A 26,325-nucleotide genomic window follows, 5' to 3' on the forward strand; every position below is an offset into this window, starting at 1 on the left:
TCATGCACACATTTAAAAATGTAAAACTTAATACAACTCAAAATTTGATATATAGAAATACTTTTCTCTATTAAATGTTTTAAATCTAATTTATTTTAAACATTGTAAAAGGTGAGTGGGAATTTGGATGGGTTAAGTCCCGAAATGGTAAAGTTAATTAAAAAAATGTGCTTATATTACTATATGAATATTCATATAGTAATATGAGCACATTTTTTTTTTTGTAAACTTTATTCACAAACTCTAAACTTACCAGTTCATACAGCGAACCCTTTAAACAACAATGTCAAAATATACTTCGTAGCTTAGTGGGGGATGCCCTTTTCTCTTCCCAGCAACCTCTTTCCCACAGAAGAGACGTTGCGAGCCTGTCTTTGTTTTATCGTTATTTCCGTGGCAAGTGCTCGTCTGAGCTCCAATCTCTGGGCCCTCCTCACCAATCTTTCATGAAAAACACCCGTCTAGCTGAAACCACTGTCAATGATTTTCTCCACTCTTTATCTGTGCCTAAATCAAAACGTAGATTCCATGAACAAAGCTTCTTTCTTAGAATTGCACGCCTGTGGAACTCTCTTCCATTTGCATGCTTCCCAGCTGACTACAACTTGGTTGTCTTCAAGTCCAACATAAACAAATTTTTAATGAACCGCCCCCTTAAGTAATCCAATTTACCAAATTTCCATTACTAATGATTACTACAATATTATCTCATTGACTACTGTACACTCTATAACCCTTATCCTAGAGTGGCCTCCGGGCCTTGATAAGTGGTCACTCCTATGTAATAAAAATGATTTACTTCATATAACTCAACATTTGATTTAGAAAACCTATTTTTTCTATTTTTTAAGTGAAACAAAATTAATAACAGCTAGAAAAATTTGTATGTAAAACTAATTTATATCCTTGAGTGGTGTTGCTATAGTACCTTGGTATGTCGGTTTCCATCTTTACTTAGTTGCTACGCTTTATAGATAAAATATTTGAAATTTCGTTGAAAAAAATACGCTACTTAGTATTTGCATAAGAAAGTAAAGAAACTACCATGGATAGATATATCAGCGTATTCGTTTATTGTCATTAAAAAAATAAACATTAGATATTATGTATTTAAGCGAAATTAATTCGCTCTAAATTAATGTCAAATACTCTTCATTTCTACGTTGTTTTTTTTGTTTTTTTTGTTTTTTTTTAGTAACTTACACTATTTAAATAGTTAAATCCTTAACATTTACCGGAGATTCGAGCGTAGTTATTGGCAAGGTAAAACCTACTGCTTTACTGACGTGTACGCTACCTATTTTTTATTTATTTATTTTTTTGTTAATTAATCACATATGCCTATTTGTGTACGAATAAATTCCAAAAGCATAAACTTTTTTTATAGAATATAAATGCTGCAGAGTTTAATTGTATACTTTGTTTAAAGCAGGTGCAGCCAATTTTGTCAAACCTTCTTAGCCGGGTTTATTTTCCTCGGCCCCTAAGTCTAGGCCATTGTCGTAATGACTTATTCCCTATTGACTGGGGTATGTTTTTTATTCTATGCAGGTCTAGGAGTTCTATCTTTCCAGGCCTTGCCTTCTCACCTTTTAAGAAAGGGTTGCCTTATTGCTAATCGTCTGAGGTGTCTCTACCAGAGAATGCCAACGGGGTTGCCCAGGCATATTTGAAGGATAGTGTGTTCTTTCTCTAGAGTGCTACTTTCGCTGGATGACATGGGAAGGAGATGAATATTGGTAAAACCTTCGTAGAACAAACCGATAATATAGAGATGTGACTGTGGTCTAGTGGTTAACGACACGGATTAACGTCGTGGGTGTTCCAAGTTCAAATCCAGTTAGTTCCACAAAAATCATTTTCAGGTAGGATGCTGAAAACCTTCTCGTGGTCCCTCTCGCAAGCACCCAATATATTTCTAGAAATAATTCTGACTAGAAAATTATCGGGGTAACCCAACAATAGAATATTTTGATTCATGATTTATGACCTATAATGTAGAATTTTAAACTAATTGGAAAACGGATGCACGGATCTGTCTGGGGGGGACATAAATTAGTTTGTTTTTTGGGGATTTTTTTTTTTTTTTTTTTTTTGCGTGTTATGGTTTCATCCCACCTCCTCACTTGCTATGAAACATTCTTTTCTCATGAAATACAGATAAATTTAAGATCCTGAATAAACATGTCATTTTTCTAATGGAATAGAAAATATTTTTTAAAGTTTTTTTTCGTATACATCAGGCATATACACTGCTGTTTCTTTCCTCTTTCGGAGAACCGCCTCGCATGGGTGTTTGATCATACGAGGACCAACCAGATTCAATTTCAACAAGAACATTGAAAGACTACGTCCAGCTCGTTAAGGAGTTAGAGAATATGAAGGGCGCTTCTAAGCACTTACGAAGAAAAACGCCAACACTATCTTCTCCTTTCCGTGACAAATTGACAGCCGAGCAAGGCTACCTTCAGTGGAAGATATACTGCAAAAGAAAAAACTTCCGGCAGCCAAACTGTTGTAGTAGTAATAGTATAATAATATTTTATTTTATTTTTTTCGTCGTTTTATACTTTGGGCAATCTATACCCAACGGTGTAGGTCACTCAAATATATTCGTTTGCTATTTATAGAAAGGCCTTGTTTCATTTCTTCGGCGACTCTTATTTTAGCTATACATAGACGGACTATATAAAAGTTTAAATCATTTAGCTGGCTAGTTTATAAATAGCGACTAAAATAAAAATCAGAAATATGTGTAATTCTTTGACATTGTAACGTCAAAGAATTACACACATTTCTGAAGATGATGGGACAACATGAATTCTGTTAATACTTAGACATCTTAAAGTTTAGATTTTGTGCGTCCGTCAGTCACAATGCTTTTAAATATAATAAATGGCATTGGAGAATTTGTCTCATTTCCAAATATCAAAAGTCTTAAATAATTCTAGAAACGGAATATTGCATTAATAGTAAATAATAAATCCCCAATAAATAAAACGGTTGTGAAATCGATAGAAAAACCTTGAGATCTCCAGTTTGAGCTGCTACTAATTAACCTATTTTTGACTTTCTTTTAAATTTAGCTTAAAACAATTAACATAACAACATAATATAGTTGTGACGTCATAGATTTTTATTCACGTCAGGTTTCAAAACAAAATGAAATCAAACATAAGCGATAATAAAAATAAAATAAATGAATGAATGAATAAGTAAATACTATAGCGTGGATGGTGTCGTCGACATTTCTCAAATTTGATGTGGATATAGCCTTTCACGTTCAGATTTGAAACTCAATCGCCAGTGCGGGTAGTCAAGTGTGTTTAACTCCAGACCATACTCGGACCACACGAAAACTGGTTAAGATTATAAGTTTTTTTTCTTTTACATATGACAATTAAGGTTTATGCGTTTTACACCAAGTCTTATTTTCCCTACTCGATAGAATGCTGCTTTCTATCTTAAAATTGCTTTCAAAATTTAGTTTAAAAACGTCTTTTGAACTCGCTTAAATCTGCTATAATAAAAAAGATAGTTTCAATAAATTGCTGAAGAATCACAAAATATAATAAACGAAACATGGACTGGAGAATCCGCAAGAAATTTAGCAATCTTTAAACTCTCTAAATGCACAATATCTTGAAATAAGTTTTCCCAAGTTAATATCATCTTTCAATTTCCACTGTATTCTCACAATAACTATAATAAGTCAGCAAAACAGAAGCGGATTAACATTGAATATGGCAATATATCTTAGTATCTGCCCCCACGTCTAAAGAATTGATCGCCACTTGTTCAGGTTTATACAAATACTAGTTGGGACGATTAATCGAAAAATCGGAACTTTTTATGATATCGGAATCGGAAAAATTGCGCCTTTTTTCCAATGCGGAAATCGATTCATTTGTTTACTTTTGTCTATTTTTGTTTAAAACTTAATTTTTCGTTGCTGGTTCTAATGAAGCAGAATATAAAACTGATAAATATTCATTGATTTTTAAACTCGCAGTAAAATTAAAATCTATAGATCAACCACCACAAGTGTAGTTTTACATTTGCGAAAATATATGCACATATTATGGCAAGAAAAAAAAAAGAAAAAAAGCTATATAGCTAAATATTTAGATTTTAAAAGGAATTGGAAACGGAATTTTTATTTGTATCGGAATCGGAGAAAAATATTGGAATTTCCCCATCACTAAAAATACTCTGACATATTTTCCAAAGAACAATCCTGAGTGACAGAACTTGTCAGTTTATATACGTGTTGCCAAAAATATTATAAATTGGAATCGCATGATTCCAAGAAAAACGTACCTTCCTTCATAACACTCATAGCAAAACATCAGTGAATCTTTATGAGATAAAATAGCAGTAATAAATTAAGACTTATTTTCTCTTGTGGAAAAATGTCCTGTTGGGTGACTTGAGCGCACACTGACCAATCAACTTGTAGGATGCATTAATTCTAGCTATTCCTTAAGAACTTTATGAATCACGGTCTGTCAGCAGAGAGAACCCTGAAAGTAACGAAATACGTCATCTCTCTCTCTCATATATATATATATATATATATATATATATATATATATATATATATATATATATATATATTGTCCCTGTCCAGTTAATACTCAAGCGTCGACTATCTTCACCTGAGGATAATTGCTGACAGACCTTCGACAACCCAAAGAACTTTCCTTTCTTCACTTTGACACTGTCCAACTTTCTTGTACTTAAATAAAACTTTTCGTTTCTATGCTAAAAGAGGTTTTGTTTTCCCTTTCATGCGACGTTTTCGTTTACTACTAAAATATAGAAGTGCCTCTCGCATTTCTCTAGGTAAAAGTTGCTAAGCAGCATATACTAGCACAAACTAGGTAGGTTTTTGTTTCAATATTTACCTGAATTTTACCTGATTCTATCCCTCTCCGAACTAAGGATCAAGGTGGATTGAAAGAAGGGAAGACTAATACTTTTTTATATGTGCCCCATGGTGTTTGATAACTTAAGAATAAAAGGTTTGACAACAACAAAAAAAAAAACGAATATTTCATTGCGATTAAACACAAAACTACGACGAGGTACAAATCGCATGTTTAACGAACTTATAAAAATATTACAGGCAAACATACAGTAGAAGCAATCAGAACGATAAAGACGTTCGCTCAAAACTAAAAAAAAATATCTTTTATTTTAGCTATTTGGGAAAGCCAAAGAACATTTTATTTGTATGATTCCTGAAATTCAACCGTGGACATTATCTTTCGGAGGCTCGCTTTGAAACTAGTCTAACAAATTGTATTTATACGCCAAACCATTCTATTAATCGATTGACTAATTACTAGGGCTATGACAACAGCATATTCTTTCTTTGTTTTGATTCTCAGGTATATATCCATTGATATCTCATATGTTTTTATGTAAAGTGATTTTTTTAATTACATTTTCATCCCAAACAAGGCATATTGCCACTTTGGTGTAGAGGTGCTACTATAGGGGCAGTAACTACTGAGGCACTATGTTGGGATTTGGGCAGCAAGATGTCGGTTCACGTTACAGTACAGTTGATGTCGGTTCATGTCAGTACAGTTGGGGAAGCAGGGACCTGGAATGGAATTCCAGAGTCTAGCGATTCTGGGGAAGAAACTACTGGAATAGAAAGATCTTTTACATCTAGGGATCTCTACTGCGTGGGGGTGGGATTTAGCTCCCTGTCGGGTTTGTCGAGGGTGTCTACGTCGTGGGGGCACAAGTGTCTGCAGTTCGTCAGAGAATTCACCCATTAAAATACTTGTAGAACAGGCAGAGGGATGCAACGTTTCGTCGATGGGACAGAGGCTGAAGCTTAGATGCCAGTTCAGGGCCTATATGATTGGCGACTCTCTTTTGAATCTTGTCTAGGAGCGAGAGACTAGCAGCAGATGCACCAGCCCAAATGTGACAGCAATACTCCATACATGGGCGAATGGTGGCCTTATAGAGGTACAGGATACTTTCAGGTGTTAGTAGTTTTCTAGCACGGTAGAGAGAGCCTACCTTCTTCGCAGCGGCCCTAGCAATGTTTTCAATGTAATTGTTCCAACTTATGTTTCCTGTGAACGTTAGGCCAAGCAATTTGAAAGATGTACTCTCAGATAGGGAGTCACTGGCCATTGCTATTGGTGGCAGAGAAGGTTTCTTGTAATTATTGAAGGAAACCAGTTTAGTCTTGGCAGCATTGAATGTGACCATCCATTTTTGTCCCCATTCCACTACAGATTGGAGGTCATCCTCTAGTGTTTTTGCCATTTCTTTAGTTATGTGTTCATTTGTTTTCTTGTTGTGCCTGTTATAGAGTGTGGTGTCATCAGCATATATACCCATCTCAGAGGCTGTTTTGTCGGGGAGGTCATTAATAAATATTAGGAACAATAGAGGTCCAAGGATAGACCCCTGAGGTACTCCTGCATTTATATCATATTGTTTAGATGTACGACCGTTGAGGACAACCTGGATTTTTCTCTTATCTAAGAAGGATTTAATTATGTTAAGTATTCTACCAGTGATACCGTATGATTTAATTTTCCTGAGGAGACCCTCATGCCATACTCTGTCAAAAGCCTTAGATATATCTAGAGCTACCGCTCTACCCTCCCTTGCTTTGTCCAGTGAATGGTATATACGTTCAGAGACTACAGTGAGGATGTCTGCTGTGGAACGGGCTTGTCTAAATCCATATTGTTGGTCGGTAAGAAGTTTAGCATCTGTAAGGTGACGGACTAGAGCATGGTTAATTATGGTCTCAAATAGTTTGGCAAAAAGTGGGAGGAGGCTAATGGGGCGATAATTTGATGGGTCAGTTCTTTGGTCAGAAGCAGTTTTCCAACAACCCGGAAAGCAGGATTCATTAAGGCATTTGTTGTAGAGTTTGGAGAGAACTGGAGCTACTTCGGCTGAGCACTTTTTTAATAGCACAGCTGGGATCAGGTCCACATGCTTTTGAAGTTTAAAGGTTTTTTATGATAGCATGCACCTGAGCAGGGGTGATTTTTAGATCGTCTAGTGTGGCGTCTGTCCGCAAAGGAAAGTCAGGCTGGGGGTGGTTGGAAGCGTCCAGTGTGGAGTTTGAGGCAAACTGGCTGGCAAGCATATTAGCCTTGTCGGTTCCTGAGCAAACAACCTTGTGATTGTTGGTTAGTGGAGGAATTGTTGATTGCCTATTATTTACTACACTGTTGTAGATTTTCCAGAAGTCACGAGTTCCTAATTTTTGTGCTTCGATGCGTTTTTTAGTGGTTTCAGTACATTCTCCCTTAGCTGTCGCTATTTCTTTCTTAACATTACTTTTAGCTTCTATATACTTCTATCTGTTTAAACTGGACTTATGTCGGTTAAATCTGCGGTATGCATGCTGCCTTTGAGCAATGGCAGTTGCGCAAGTAGACTTAAGCTTATTTTTATTGTACTGTCATCATGTTTTTAAAGAGTTTCAGTTAGGTAATGGGGTCTGAACTAGAGGTTATGCATGGTATCAGACATGCAGCACAAGTAAAACATTAGCTGACCTTTCTTCAACTAGGACTGTGGCCTCACGAAAGCCCATCGGGGATGAGTGCATGGTCCCTTTTCATGCACGACATAGCACTACAAGCATCCCGATATTATACAACTGTTGATGGAGCAGCCGCTCTAAGTGCTACCAAAGAGTTAGGGCTCCTGTACTACCAGTCAGAAACAGCAGCCAGGAACTGTCAAAACCGATACCCTCAGCCCATCAGAAGAAGGTCACCCCAATCTAATTGCACAGGCATGTGTCGGGAGTGGGGAAACGGCATTCATTGCCCTAGACAAGAAACAAGATCTACGACTAAGTGTTTTGTCGATTCACTGTGATATCTCTGCACCTGACTAATAGGCAAAGAAGGAGTATGGAAGCCTGGCGATAGACAGAGCCTATCTACTCCTTAAGCAATTTAGGTTTGCAGACCGGTAATTTGTTTGAGTCACCAGCTCTAGGAACGTTGTCATCCAAGACTGGAGAGACCTCCCTCCACTTTGGTTTAGTTGCAGAGTTTTCCTTCTCCTAAACGGGTGATCTGGAAAGATCTACTGGGTCCATCAGCCCTGAGAGGGTTTGCTCCGCGCCTGGGTCCTAATCCAGGTATTTCTGCGACCCCGCGTGGTTAGTTAATGTTACAGGGTTAGTTTGTAGAGATTATATATCTAATGAATAGTGATTTAGGGACATGCAGTGGAAGCAGTTATGTGAGCAGTCTTGTTAGAAAGGCGTTAGTGCAGATTAAGACTTTTACCTTTAGATATTTCCATTTTTTTAAACTTTGTGTTAGTTTAGGTACAGGATAACGTTATAGTGTGAGTAGGTATTAGGAATTGAGCTAAGAATTTTGCCCAGTCACTGTATATTTAGATTTAGGAGGGTTAAGATGTAGGTGCAGTACAGTAAGGGTATAACTGGAGGTACATTTTAAGTCATGGCGTATTCCATATGTATAATTAAGTAAATAGATATTTGGGCAAGTTTTCAGTAGATGCAAATAGATAGAAGTTGTGTTAGTGTTTCTACTATTGAAGGGAGATAATTTCAGTTTTCATTTAAGAGTCATCGAGCGTTTTGCATAACAGGGAGTATCGGATTTGGTTTAGTATTGTTCGTTGCAAAACCATCTAGAAAGAGGCAATTGTTATGTAATGAAGATCGCTTTGCATCTGAATGCATACTTTGGCTGTTAAGTACCAAACTGGATAGGAATGAACTCTAATGTATGTCAGAGGTAGAAATGTATAGATGTTTAGTGATGATTTTTAGGCGGTTAGCATGTGAAAGTTAGGAGCTTGAGGCTAAGTATTCCATTACTAAGGCAGTGTAATATAGGGTTTTAGTGGCAGCTAGAGTGGGGAGCAGATTGTTAGCTTTCAAGGGTCGGGGTTATTAACTTACAGAATACAGTAAAGTTTCATTAGGATTTAGAGTTTCAAGTATTGTTTTAGCTTAGGAGACAGGAATAAAATTTTCCCTTCTTTCCCCCTATTTTGCATGCAGGTTAGACATAGGCAGTCGTCTTGGAGTTAAAGAGAAGCAATTATTTCGTCGTGATTCGGAATTCATATTTTTAGGCAGTCATTAAGGTTGGAGACAAAACATCGTATCTATTCAGAAAAAAAGTCCTAGTGACGCAGCTGACCACTGTAGATTTTAGTTACAAATTATAGTAACAGTTATTTATAAGCTATATCTAGAGGTTTCGTAGAGATATCAACGAGGCTTCTTTATTAATACAAGCGAGCATATGGCAATTCTAGATATTAAGTATATTACTTAAATAAAGTTCTTCTGACTTCTACGGTAGGAAAAATAAATCAACGTTTGTGCTAATTTCGGAAAATTTATCCTGCCTATCATATCTCTAGCCTTAGTATTGAGCGTGGAATTAATCATTTAAACTGAGAGAGAACGTGGTTGGTGTTTTTCGGGGGGGGGGAGATTTAGAACTAAGCAAAGAAAACAAAAAGACAAATGCATATATAAATTATTAAAATACACATAATTACAAATTACAAAATGAAATAAGAAATTTAAAAGAGAAGAAATAACAAAGTTAGTATTTTTTAGGACTAGGATGATTTAGGATAACACTTAACTTGCTCCGCGCACCACAGCACTTCCAGTAACACGGCTAACAATATTTGGAGGAGAGGGTGGAGTGATTTCTTTGACCGGACATTATACGTGTTTGTAACTAATTATATCTTCCGAATTCAACGCACATATGTTAATTTTACTTTTTTTTTTTTTTTTTTTATTTTAGCTTTAGTTCTAGCTTCGAAGGTGGATAAAATAAATCCATGTTTATGCTAATTTCGGAAAATTTATCCTGCCTACGGTATTTTATTTCTAGCCTTAGTACAGAGCGTGTAATTAATCATTTAAGCTGAGAGAGAACGTAGTTGGTGTTTTGCTGGGGGGGGGATTTAAACTAAGCATGTGGTTCTCGATTGATGACTTCTGCATAACTGTGTCGGATATATATTCGAGAGTCAAAACAATGAAAAGAATACGCTGTTGTCATAGCCCTACTAATTACTCAGCACTTGTTTATCTATTTACATCAACAGAAAATTGTGCATCAAAACGTGTGATGTCTTAAGTGTAAATATGTGTGTGATTAATGTGACCATGTGTGTTTTAGTTTGTCTGCTTTGTCAGTGTATATATACATATATATAGGAGAATAATCTTAGCGTGAATAAACCACCTTGTTATATAATGAAAATACCTTTTATTTCAGTCGAACTGGAAAGAGATTAAAGACAATAATAAACGTTACAAAATGTACGGCGCCACGCTCCATAGCAGGTTGGAGAATTGGAAAAGAATCAACCTATACATATCTTCTTCGAACAGTTAAAAACTGATTTTGCAGCGGGAAAATACTTACAAACTGTAGTCCTTGTATTTTGTTTACTTGTGGTGAAAATTGAAAACTTTCTAGTATTCTGTCTTCGATAGGAAATTAAAATTCTGCCCCTTATTTTTGTTTCTTTGAACAAAAAAATAATAACTTGTTTTATTTCTTCTTCAGGTAAAAAAATGAAAATCCTCCACTCAAGTGAAAATTAAAAAACTGTTCTTTCGTAGGAAAATTAAAAAAAAAAAAAAAAAAACTTTCGTACCCTTTTTTCAGAGAGGGGGTTCAAAACTCCATTGTATTCCTTCTTTGGACGGCAATTAAAAACCTGGTATTTGTTCTACTTTGGATTCAAATTAAAAGCCACCTCGTACTATTTCTTTTTCGAGAGAAAAATAAAAACCTATTCGTATTTTATTTCTTCGTTGAGGACAAAAAAAAAACTTCCTGTATTCTTTTTTTCTTTGATAAGCAATTAACAGCGTCATATTTATTTATTTAATATTTATTTATTTATTTTATTTTATCTGGGGGGATTTAATAAAACTTTTCGTATTCTTTCGTCTTTAAATAAAGTGAGGACCAAACTCATTGTAATATGGGAAAAAAACGTGAAAGAACAACGCCCGTTCTTGATGTCACCGTTCCAAATAAATATGGCCTTAAAAGATAACAAAATATTAGGACCTCAAGAATTATTTTCAAACGAAATGATCTCTGATAAAATAAACAGTATACCGGTTATGAAAAGAGCAACTGGTCTAGTAAAATAAACAAAATTACAAAATATTAAGCACAATCCCTGGAAAACGAAACTATAGCGAAATACAGAAAGCAATTATAAAAAGGGCAACATCTATCCTTATATATATATATATCTTGATATATATATATATATATATATATATATATATATGTCTTGATATATATATGTCTTGATATATTCATATATCTTGATATATATATATATCTTGTTATATATATGTATATCTTGATATATATATGTATATATATTGACATATATATATGGAGTCTGATATATATATAAATATATCTTTATATATATATATATATATTGATGTATATACATATATATATATCTTGATATATATATGTCTTGATATATATATATATATATATCTTGATACATATATATATTCAAAAATATATATATATCTTGATATATATATGTCTTGATATATATATAACAAGATATATATTTATATCTTTATATATAGATATATCTTGATATATATATATACGTATATGTTTGCTCTTGATATATATATATCTTGATATATGTATATATAGGTCTTGATCTTGATATATATGTCTTCATATATATATATATATCTTGATATATATATATACATGGATATATATATCTTTACATATATATATATCTGTCTTGATATACGTATATATATATATATATCTATATTGATATATATATATACATATATATATCTTTATATATATAACTTGATATATATATATAACTTGATATATATATCTTGATATATATATGTTGATATATATATATCTTGATATATATATATATATATCTTGATATATATATCTTAATATATATATATATCTTGATTTATATATATATATATCTTGATATATATATCTTGATATATATATATATCTTGATATATATGTATCTTGATATATATATCTTGATACATATATATATATATATATCTTGATATATATATATATCTTGATATATATGTATCTTGATATATATATCTTGATACATATATATATATATATATCTTGATATATATATATATATATTTTGATATATATATATCTTTATATATATGTATATATCTTGGTATATATATATATATATATATATATATATATATATCTTGATATATATACATATATGTATCTTATATATATTTAGATCTTGATGTATATATATATATCCTGATATATATATATATCTCGATATATATATATATATATACCTTGATATATATATATCTTGATATATATATTCATATATATATATCCTGATATATATACCTTGATGTATATATGTATATCTTTATATATATATGTATATATATATTGATCTTGATATATATATATATGTATATATTCATATATATATATATATATATATATATATATATATATATATATATATTCATATATATACATCTTGATATATATCTGGATATATATATATATCTTTGGATATACACATATCTTTATATATATATATCGATATATGTATATATATATATCTATGTTGATATATATATATATCTATCTTGATATATATATATATATATATATATATATATATATATCTTGATATATATATATATATCTTGATATATATACATATATATCTTGATATATATATATATGGATATTTATATAAACATATTGATAAAAATCTTGATGTATATTTTCATAAATCTTGATACATATACACATCTTGATATATACAGTTGTGCCCGATATTATTCATACCCCCCTTGAAAATTGAGTTTATTAGGTGTAACTTTTGTAAGAATTTATTGTTTACGTCCATATTGATACATATTCTTAATAAACCTCTTCTGATCATTTTCGTCATTTTAAAATCTCGGGATACTTGTAATAAAAGAAATATACAGCTATTTATAAAATCTGCAATGTTCAAAAATAATCATACCCCCTTATTTTTTCAGTATTAATCGAGTTTCTGACTGTTTGTTTTCTGTTTGATTCTTATTTTGAATGCTTTTATACAACCTTTTATTAATTTCATTTCGTTTTTTGCATTTTTCAGAAATTAAAATGATATCAACTGAAAACCAATAAAAGAATAAAAATTATTAGAATGGGGAAGAAAAAAGAGCTTAGTAATGATCTTAGGACTAAAATTGTGAATTCACATAAGGATGGTTTAGGTTACAAGTCAATTTTCAAGAAATTTGAGGTCCCTACAGCAACAGTACAGAGCATCATCAAAAAATTCCAGAGCCACCACACAACAAACAACTTGATTGGTAGAGGAAGAAAAAGGAAACTGTCTGCTAGAGCCACCAGGAATATTGTAAGAAGTGTTAATGCAAATCCAACCACCACTAATAAGGACATTTTAGAAAATCTGGAGTCTTCTGGCATAAAAATATCAAGGCAAACATTGCAAAGGACTCTGCATGAAAATGGTCTGAAAGGAAGAAGACCAAGAAGGACTCCATTGCACACCGGAAAACACCTTGCAGCACGTCTAAAGTTTGCTAGGACCCATGTGAATTCTCCAGAGTCCGTTTTCTCAAGTATTTTGTGGACTGACGAAACAAAAATTGAATTGTTTGGCCATATGGATGCTTCTTACGTTTGAAGGAAGAAAGGAGAAGCTTACAACCCAAAGAACACCATACCCACGGTGAAACATGGTGGTGGTAGCCTAATGTTTTGGGGCTCCTTTTCGGCTAGTGGTCCAGGTAGTTTGGTCAAGATAGATGGAACCATGAAGAAGGAGCAATATTTGGAGATACTCAAGAAAAACATTAGACAGGATGCGGAGAAGCTCCATTTAGGACCAAACTGGGTCCTTCAACAGGATAATGATCCAAAACATACTGCCAAAATAGTCAAGAAATGGTTTGAGGATAATCAAATTAATGTTTTGAAATGGCCTAGCCAGAGTCCCGACCTGAACCCTATCGAAAACCTCTGGCACATATTGAAAACTGAGGTTAAAAAGCGGAAACCTAGAAATTTGAGGGATTTGGAGAACTACTGCATTGAAGAATGGTCAAAAATCAGTGTTGATGCTTGTAAAAACCTTGTTGATAAATATCCCAAACGGTTACAGGCAGTTATTAAGAATAAAGGGCATGCTATTGACTATTAGTAAGAGAGGTATGAATAATTTTGAACTAGTGCCATTATTGTTTTTCTTTGTATAATGTTTCAAACTTGCATAATTTATTTATTTGTTGAGTTTAAATTAAATGCTTATGCTTGATTTATTGTTTGAAATCCCTTTAATATTGTCTACCTTCTGGTTTGAGCAATATTCTTATAGAAATCTCAAAGATCCGAGGGGTATGAATAATATCGGGCACAAGTGTATATCTAGATATATATTGATATATATCTTGATATACATATATATATATATCTTTACATATATATGTCTTGCATATATATATATATATATATATATATATATATATATATATATTGATAATATATATATATATCTTAAAGCATATATATATATATTGATATATGTATATGTCTTCATGTATGTACATCATGATATGTGTATCTTGATTGATATATATATATATATATATATATATATATATATATATATATATATCTTGATATACAGAAGAATGGAACACCAGACATGGAAGTATATATATATATATATATATATATATATATATATATATATATATATATATATATATATATGTATGCATATATATATCTTGATACATTTATATATATCTTGATATGTAGATATATATATATCTTGATATATATATATCTTTATATATCTATATATATATCTTGATATATCTATATATATATCTCTTGATATATATATATATATATATATATATATATATATATATATCTTGATATACAGAAGAATGGAACACCCACACCAGACCTGAAAGAATATATATATATATAAATGTATCTATCTCTCTCTCTCTATATATATATATCTCTTGATATATTTATATATATCTTGATATATATCTTGATATATATTCATTTATCTTGATATATATATCTATCTTCATATATATATATATATATATATATATATATCTTCATATATATATATATATATCTTGATGTATATATCTTGATGTATATATATATCTGATATATATATATCTTCATGTATATTTATACCTTGATATATATCTTGATATATATATATATCTTGATATATTTATAGATATATTGATATATATATATATATATATATATATATATATATATATATTGATATATATAAATTTATATATATATGAAGATATATATATATATATATCTTGTTATATTTATATATCTGGATATATGTATATATATACACCTTGATATATATCTGGATATATATAAATATTTCTGGATATATATATCTTTATATATATAAATATATATATATTGATATATATATATATATGGATATATATATATATAAATATATATATATATATATAGAAATATCTATATCTGGATATATATATAGATATATATATATATATCTGGATGTATATATTGATATATATATATCTTGATATATATATATATATATCTTGATAAATATATATATATGGATATATATATACATATATATCCAGATATATATATATATATGGATATATATATATATATCTTGATATATATATATATATATATATATATATATCTTGATATACGTATATATATATATATATATATATATATATATATACGTATATCAACATATATATATATATATATCAAGATATATATATATATCCATATATATATCTGGATATATATGTATATATCTATCCAGATATATATATATATATATATATATATATATATATATATATATATATATATATATATGGATATTTATATATACATATTGATATAAATCTTGATGTATATTTTCATAAATCTTGATACATATGCACATCTTGATATATATACCTTTATATATATTGATATATATCTTGATATACACATATATATATCTTTATATATATACTAGCATGGGTGCCTGGCGTTGCCCGGGTGTTTGGAGGTGTATGATGAGCAAAAAAAGGGGGTAATTTTTTAAACTTTGTCCCCTATTATGACCCCTGTAAATTTATTGTTTTGGGCTCAAATCAAGTTATTAATTTAGATCCATGTCCACGGAAGCTATATCTAAAATTTCAAGTGTGTAGACCCAAAATTGTTGGAGAAGTTTGGTAGAGTTCTCAAAGCTCAAATCGTTGAACTTTGACCCCTTAATCGCCAAATTTCTGGCTAAAAACCGATCACATAGATTTTTCCAAATCTCAGTACCCTGTATATCAAATTTCGAGTCTGTAGACTAAAAATTGATAGAGTTATTTCGTAGGGAAATGTACAGAGACACACACACACACACACACACACACACTTTCACTTTTATAGATATATAGATTTAAAATTTGAGTCTGACAGAATGACAAAATTATATTGCAAACCGATATATTAAACAAACGAACTTCAAAGAGACAAATGAACACATAATTAAAAACAATTTGTATTAGAAAACATTTATTATTCCACGTCTTTTTTTACAGACCTGACGACTGAGGTTCGCTCTTAATAAAAATTGTTTTTTATAGTCTTAATTTTGTCTTCCTTTTTCATAAAAAAAACATTTAAAAAAATCAAGAAAGAAAAGAAATTTAATTTTATTTTTTCATTAATTTCTTTCTGTGCAAAGCAATTCTTTCGAACTTACTCTGTTTCCAAAATGTTTTTATTTTATTCCCCTCCCCCTTCATTCATTTTCCTCCGCATCCTGGCAAGTATTAAAATAAACCATTTATAATATATATTTATGGATTTATTTACTTATCATTTCTTTTGTATCGGTAAATGAATTCCATTAAAAAAAAAACTGTAAAAGTCACGTTAAAGGTGATTAAGTTGGAAAGTAAGTAAAAATTTACCCTTTTTACTATTATACGATTTCTGATCACTTTGAAAAAGGTGTGTGTGTGTGTTTTAAAAATGTTTTTTAACTGCTATAATCTCATTTATATATATATATATATATATATATATATATATATATATATATATATATATATATAACAACGTGAGTATTCATATCGTGGGTTTGTATTACTGTACACATAGATTCGAAAAAATAGTCAAAAACAAATATATAAATAAATGTTATCAAAGGCAAGATAAGTTACTTTTCTACCTAACTGGATATATTTTTTGTGTTTTTATTCAATGTAATATATTTATTCAGCTCGAAAAACATACAGTGTTTACCGATGTGTTGGAAAATTCAAGATGGCGTCTCACACCCTCTTTAACACCGTAAGTTTGGGAAAAGGTGTTATAAATAAAAAACTATACAAAATACTATTAAAAACCCGCCGAATATATGTCAACCTATGTCACGGTAACATATATTGAGCGAGTTTTTAACAGTATTTTAACAGGGCACATCGTAAAAACTGACCCATTAATTTTCCTGAAGTAAAAACTATATAGTTTTTAAACTTTTAAAACTGTACATTATAAAAAGAAAACTGTTCGAGTGATTTTTTTTTTACATGGGTGTCACCACTTATCAAGGCCCAGAGGCCACTCAAGGATAAGGGTTAATAGGTATACATTAGTCATTGTGATTTTAGCATAGTAAACAGTGGGAATTTTGTAACTTGGATTACTTGAAAAAGAAAACTGTTCGAATGATTGAAAATGAAAACATAATAACAATGTAAATATATTGATAAGAAAAAAAATTAAAACAAACGAAGTTTCCGTTTCAGGAACCCGAGTTTAATTTTATGTCGTAATCATTCAACTCGTTAGCGGTTTTATTCAGCGATTAGGGATAACCATACGACATATCTAATTACCAAAGCGATTTTTTTTAAATTTTTTTTTTTATTAAAACTAAACCTGTTTAGTTTTAATGAACCAATTTTTTTAAATCCAACACTTTAGTTATTTTGAGAGCGTGCAACTGCACCCGAAAGGTTGATTAGGAAACTCCAAATCCTTTTATGACTCGAAAAAAAAAGGGCTTTTTATCGGCTTAAATGATAAACTAATGTTAAATATTAGTATTTAATATAATGAGATATCAATCTACACAATTTGCCATCGATTCTGAAATAAAATGAAACCCTGACATTGTGATCATTTTTGCAGGTGTTATGTGCCAAATATTGAAATAAGAATGTTTAAATTCAATTATTGTAATTTAAGTCTTTAATTTTAAAGTCGATTTTATTTATAAAATATCTTTTTAGAAATCAATCTCAAAAACAATCTGAACAATAAATCTCTTTTGTTATGGCTAAGTTTTTGTCAAGGGTAGAAATTATAATAGACAAGTATTCATCCATGATAACATTTTACCGATTTCCTGGTTTACAGGTATTCTTGCTAAATTTCTTCGAAAGAATTGACATAAACAATACTTCAACTAAATACGTATATTTCATGCAATAATGACTTTTGTTTCTTCTGACTTTTCCTAAACTAAACATAAAACATCGGTTAGGGTTAGTTTAACATTCTGTAAAAGTACCTTCCGTATTTTTTTTTTTTTTTGTACTTCTGCAGAGAAGGTAAAAAACCGATAAAAACTGGATATATTTTTCGTGTTTTTATTCAATTTAACATGTTTATTCAGCTCGAAAAGAATACAGTGTTTACCGATGTGTTGGAAAATTCAAGATGGCGTCTCACACATTCTTTAACACCGTAAGTTTGGGAAAAGGTGTTATAAATAAAAAACTATACAAAATACTATTAAAAACCCGCCGAATATATGTCAACCTATGTCACGGTAACATATATTGAGCGAGTTTTTAACAGTATTTTAACCGGGTTTTTATTTATTACACCTTTTTCAAACTTACCGTGTTAAAGAGAGAATCGGCCGCCATCTTGAATTTTCCAATACATCGGTAAACACTGTATGCTTTTCGAGCTGAATAAACATGTTAAAATTGAATAAAAACACGAAAAATATATCCAGTTTGGTAGAAAAGTAATTTATCTTGCCTTTGATAACATTTATTTGTTATATATTTGTTTTTTGGCAACTTATTCGAATCTATGTGTACAGTAATACAAACCCGAAATGAATTTAAGACCACGAGTGAAATGAGAAAATGAAGAAAATCACATTTACTGTGTGTGTTTACTGTTTATGTAAGTCAGCGGGTTTGGTTGCCATAAAAACGTGACGGTAGTGAACGTGTGTGTGTGCGCGTTTCGTGTAGTTTAGTTTCGTATGATAGTTTCGTATTTTTTTAATTTGTAAATAACAAGTTATTAAAAAATTAAACCCTTCCAAGATGGACAATAAATAAAGCCATAATATTTTATGGTAAAGGTAAGAGCGTAGAAACGATTGTTTTTTAGGAGATGTGATTATTGGATTAACCAATCAGAAATCGTCTGTGGCACACACATCTCTGTTTTTATAGATATATAATAAAATAATAGAAGATAGATAGATATAGATAGATTAAATGTTAAATAGATTTTATAAATAGTACAGTTGAAATGATTAGAATATTTCCAATATGTAATAAGGTCAAGGTAATTAGTTAAAGAGATTTAATATAATGTGATATGCAAATGAGCATAAGTCATTCGATATGGGGGTGGTTTGTAGAATAGTATATAAAGAAATTAGGCAAAGATTCTTATGTCTCCTATAACAGAAACATCCTAAAATGGGTTCTAATGTTTCTCTACCAGGAGAGATCTACCCTCTAACCTCCTTTATATTTCGTTGATGATGGAGAGCTGTACACACAGACAGAAACACACGAACCCTTTATAAAAATATAGATAGATATAGATATGTATATATATATATATATATATATATATATATATCTGGATATATTTATATATATCTTGATATATATATATATATATATATATCTTGGTATATATATGTATATATCTTCATATATATACACATATATATTCATATATCTTGATATATATATCTATCTTCATATATATATATATATCTTGATGTATATATATATCTGATATATATATCTTCATGTATATATATACCTTGATATATATATATCTTGATATAATTTTGATATATATATAGATATATTGATATATATATATATCTTGATATATATACATTTATATATATATATATGAAGATATATATATATCTTGATATATATATATATCTGGATATATGTATATATATACATCTTGATATATATCTGGATATATATATCTTGATATATATATATATATATATATATATATATAAATATATATATAGATATAGATATATATATATCTGGATATAGATATATATATATATATCTGGATATATATATATTGATATATATATATATATATATATATAAATATATATATAGATATATATATATCTGGATATATATATATAGAGATATATATATATCTGGATATATATATTGATATATATATATATATATATATATATCTTGATATATATATATATATATATATATCTTGATAAATATATATATCTGGATATATATATATATATATCCAGATATATATATATATATGGATATATATATATATCTTGATATATATGTATATCTTGATATACGTATATATATATCTTGATATATATATCAATATATATATATATATATATATATATATATATATCTGGATACATATATATATATATATATGGATATATATATATATCTGGATATGTATATATATCTTGATATATATATATATATCTTGATATATATATATCTTGATATATATATATCTTGATATATATATATATATCTTGATATATATTGATATATGTATATATATGGTGATATATATATTGATATTTATATGTATATATATATATATCTTGATATATATATACATATATATATATATGTATATACCTGGATATATATTTATCTTGATATATATATATATATATATATATATATCTTGATATCTATGTATATCTCACATATTTATATATCTTGATATATATATATATCTAGATATATATATATCTTGGTATATATATCTTGATATATATATATCTTGATACATATATATAAATATCGTGATATATATATATATATATATCTTTATATTAAGTAAAGTGATTTTCAATTTTAAAATTTAAAAAAAAAAAAATTTCTAAATATAAAAATCAAATTTTAATTAAATTCAATTAATTTAATTTAATTAAAATTTGATTTTTAAATTAAAATTTTTTTTTATTTAATTTTTAATTTGAAAATCACTTTACTTAATATTGAATTAGCTCTAGCATATTTAACTATCGAGCTTATTATATATCTAAATTACAACGAGCATTTCCTGTATTTTAATTAAACTAGTAATTTCACTGTTACATAAAAATACACTTAGCTCTTTAGACTATTATTCTAATTTCTTTTAAATTATATATCTTTATATATATATATATATATATATATATATATATATATATATATATATATGTATATATAACAGACAAACTTTCAAGGTATATATATATATATATAACTACCTCATTTACTCACATAAATTTAATATACGGAAGTATAGATTTATGCGTAAACTTTAAGTATTTACTTCAAAAGTGCTCAATACGTAGGTAGAGCTAGTTAGTAATTTATAAAATATATATGGCGATTAAGCTACACTGTATATTCTGCGTTTCATCCACTTATAGGATTCGTCAGGCTTATGCGCGAATTCTGTGGTTGCATCTTGTTTTTATATATGTTGAGGATTTCTGGTTAGCCAATCAGCTTTCTAGTATCCACCGCGCCCCTTCCTATCAGCCAATGGGCATTCATTTTATCGAACAAAGGATCTGTTTTAGATCTAGGTTAGTGGTTTAAGGTATATCTTTTCCCCCTTTATTTATTTTATTTTATTTTTTTTTTTTATATATATATATATATTAATATACCTATGTGTACACACATACATGCATATATATATATATATATATATACATATATGTGTGATCGTTTATGTATATTCATGTTTGTTTAATTTATTTGTTTGTTTTCTATTGTTATTGTTAGTTTTAAAGCTATTTTGTATCGCTATCCTAGAGTAAGTTTTATTTTGTGAACACAGTTGTTTGCTATTTCTCGTCAACAGTTTAATAGATTTTGAGCTTCTTTAAAGTACAGGAAAGCAAATTTTTCATGGAGGCATAATTTACATGGGTCGTCTAAATGTCTGCACGTGGTAGCTTGTCTCATTATTTTTCATTCGACTACCGGCGAATGTCCGCTTTCTTTAAGTTCCCAGTATTTATTCGCTAGTGTTGTTTTTATACGGTGTTTTTTATTTTTGAATGTACTTTTGTGGTCATAGTATCGGGTTTTAAAATCTAAGGAAGTCATGCCTATGTAATATTTCTTGTTATTCGGGTTTTCTTTCGCAAATATTGTTGCTTGATAAACTACACTTTTTGTTAGACATTTATTTTGGACTACGTGTTTTATAAATCTAAATTTAACATGGTATAATAACGTAAAAAAACATTACATGAATATTAAAAAAAACAATAAAAATGACAAAAATTGTTGATAAGTATATTTGTTTGATTTTTATTTATTTATTTACTGTTTTATTTATTTATTTATTATTATTTTTTTTTTCATTTTCACCCCAAACAAGGCTCGGTTTCACTTTTATGTAGGGGGCTACTATCTGGGACATAATTTGCAGGGATACTATGTAGGGAGTTGAGCTGCAAGAGGTTTGTTTACATTACCCTTGAACTTCTGCATGTCAGTAAGTCAGGGAAGCAGGAACCGAAAAGGGAATTCCAAACTCTAGCAGTCCTAGGGAAGAAACTATTAGAGTAGGAAACTTTCTTACATCTAGTGATGTCTACTGTGTAGGGGTGGGATTTTGTCTGCTTGTCGGGTTTGTGGAGGGTATTTACGTCGAGGAAGTACAAGGGCTTGTAGTTCGTCATTAAAGTACCTGTAAAACAGGCAGATGGATGCAACATTTCGTCAATGTGACAGAGGTTGAAGCCTAGCTGATAACGTGAGACCTATTAGGTTGGCGACTCTCTTTTGAACTCTGTCTAAGAGGGAAAGACTAGTAGCAGATGCACTTGCCCAATACTCCATACATAGGCGAATGGTGGTCTTGTAGAGGATACTTTCAGGCATAATTAACTTTCTAGAACAGAAGTAGAGACAGACCACCTTCTTTGCAACAGCCTTGGCAATGCTCTCAATGTATCTGTTCTAACTCATGTTCCCCATGAACGTTAAGCCGAGGTGTTTGAATTTTCAGGTAATGTACCATTAGTCATGGTTATTATTTAAATGGTTGAGAGAGTTTCTTTAGTTATTAAAGGTAAGGAGTTTAGTCTTGGTAGCATTGAATGTGACAATCCATTTTTGTCGTAATTCCACAACAGAATGGAGATCTTCCTCTAAGGTTTTCCGCCATTGCCTTATATACGTGTTCATTCGTTTTCCCCTCGTGTCTGTTATAGACCGTGGTGTCGTCAGCAAATATACCCATCTCAGAGACAATGTTATCAAGGAGGTCTTTCACGAATATCAGGAATAATGAAGGTTCAAGGATCGACGCCTGGGGTAAATCATATCGTTTTGACGTACAACCATCGAGGACAGCTTGGATTCTTCTCTTATTTAAGAAGGATATAATTATGTTAAGTATTCGTCCAGTAATACAATGGTATTGGTTTAAAGCGAATTATTTTTGCTTCAAAACATGTTTGATGACAGAACTTCCATCAAGGGAGCGGTAGTTCATATCTTGATTTACAGGTTATACTGAAGAACGGCCTTAAGTCAATGTTAAAGCTGTTTTTAGGAAGGTGTTGCTATCCTCCCATATACAGAACCTCATATCCCCAACTGGTCACCCATCAAGTATTGGCCAAGTTCAATGGCGCTTGAATTCGGAAATCCAATGGCGATCTAACGTTCTTATGTCGTATCTTTCAGACAGATGATAGGTAAACAAAAGACGTTATTTGCCTCCTTTCCAGGAGGTTAAACACAAGGTCCAAGTGTGGGTTTGATGAAAGCGTTTCTGTGGAACAACTGGATTCGAACTTGGCACACTCAGGTTGATTAGCCCCTGTCGTTAACCACTCAGTCAATGTCAGCCAATATGCTTAGTAAAGATAAAACTATTATAAAAAATACGTACGCCAGGTCGCGCCATATTCTTATTGAGTCTCGCATTTAGTCCATTCACAAATAAATCAGTTAATAAGAGAACACGTGAGTGAGATAAAACCTGATTGCACAAAAAAAACGATAAATGCTTAAGTGAATGGTGGCTATATTTATTTATCACAAACTCTACGACATTTATGATGTCACGATTTTAAAGCTAATTTATACAATTTTTACTTTCATTTTATTATTTTATTTATTTTTTATCTGCAATTCTTTTTAGAAAGATGGTGACGCTAATAACTGGCTTATGGGAAGCAAATGAACGTTCGAAATGGTTAATGTCTTCATTAATGGAGTGATATTAAAATGAATTACAACGCCATTGGCAGTTTCAATTTTAACAAGCAGAACGATTTCATTGGATAGTCATGTCTGATGATTGCTCGATGAAAATTACTGGTGAATTTCAGCACATTTCTGTTACTGAAAAGTTTGTCAGATCGGATAGAAGTTACAATCGATGAAAGTGAATGGCATATCATTTTTTATAAAAAGAAAAAAAAGGAAATGGCGCTAACCGTATGCGGGTTTAACCGGCTTCTTCCAAAGGAGGAAGTTCCCTGGAAGTATGAAATTCACAAGCAGTCTCCAGTCGCATGTATATCCCCGTTAGGGGAGATGACGACGTTCGGCTTTTGTAACTCTTGCAGAGAGGTGTAGACGTCCTCCTACGTGTATATATATGTGTATATATATATGTGTATATATATGCGTATATATATGTATATATGTATATATATGTGTATATATATGTGTATATATATATGTATATATATACATATATATATATGTATATATATGTGTATATATATGTGTATATATATATGTATATATATGTGTATATATATGTATATATATATGTATATATATGTGTATATATATGTATATATATATGTATATATATATACATATATGTGTATATATATGTATATATATATGTATATATATACATATATATATATGTATATATATGTGTATATATATGTGTATATATATATGTATATATATACATATATATATATATATATATATATATATATATATATATATATATATATTATAGGACAACAAGAGTATCAAATGAAGACACAAAACTATATATAGGTAGATATAGAATGGATCATTTATTGAAAAATGGAATGCAGGCAAAATTTGGGGGATAGAAGGGGCTCTTTATGCCAGGGCATTTCGAAGCCTATTGCTTCTCATCAGAAGAGTAGAGAAGGTGCTAGGTAGCATGGGGGAGATGTGGCGTCTATTGTAACGTTTATTAGGGATGAAAATATTAAGAGGAATTATAGAATGTTGAGGGAAGCTTTATTGAATTCTAAATAAATAAGGAGAAGCATATTATATATAGTATGATATATAAGAATACATATGGTCTTTAACATAGCATTGAGATTAAGGGGTATATGTATTATGGTTAAATAGGGGGTGTATTGTTGCTGTGTGGTAATTTATTTTAACAGTTTGTGGGGTGTCTATTTTCTATGGAGTAGGTAATTTTGATTAATTTGGGGGGAGGGTTATGTAAGGTTGTAAAACTGTAAGGTAATATGCGGCAATATATTTATAGGTTTCTACTGTTATGATATAGAGAGTATGATCATAAGGGGGCGGTCGGAGATTAGGGTGGCAATGACTATGAGTGCGTATAACTTGATGTAAAAGGTTAAGTATACATACTGATGTTAAAATGGGGAAGTAAGGAAACCATAGCTACTTATGAGAGTGGCAAAAATATACCAAATATTAGTAGGGTAATTATAATAGTATGGAAGATAATAGTAAAATAGTAATGACAATTATAATAATAGTAGTAATAATAAAGTTGAAAATAAATTAGATGTAAAATTGAATATAAAAAAATTAGATGTAAAATTGAATATAAAAAATGTAATATTAAGAAAAATAAAATACAATAAATAAAATAAAAATAAAGG

General features: G+C 29.9%; 1 protein-coding gene across 1 annotated transcript in view; it reads left to right on the forward strand.

The window, feature by feature from the left end:
• Positions 1 to 26,325, forward strand: part of LOC145259750 (putative 3',5'-cyclic phosphodiesterase pde-5) — a 166,589-nt gene that overhangs the window by 899 nt on the left and 139,365 nt on the right. The gene's annotated exons all lie outside the window — the stretch shown is intronic.

The sequence above is a fragment of the Euprymna scolopes genome, chromosome 3 (assembly GCF_053919585.1).
Source record: "Euprymna scolopes isolate OS-2025 chromosome 3, ASM5391958v1, whole genome shotgun sequence".
NCBI classification, from domain to species: Eukaryota; Metazoa; Mollusca; class Cephalopoda; order Sepiida; family Sepiolidae; genus Euprymna; species Euprymna scolopes.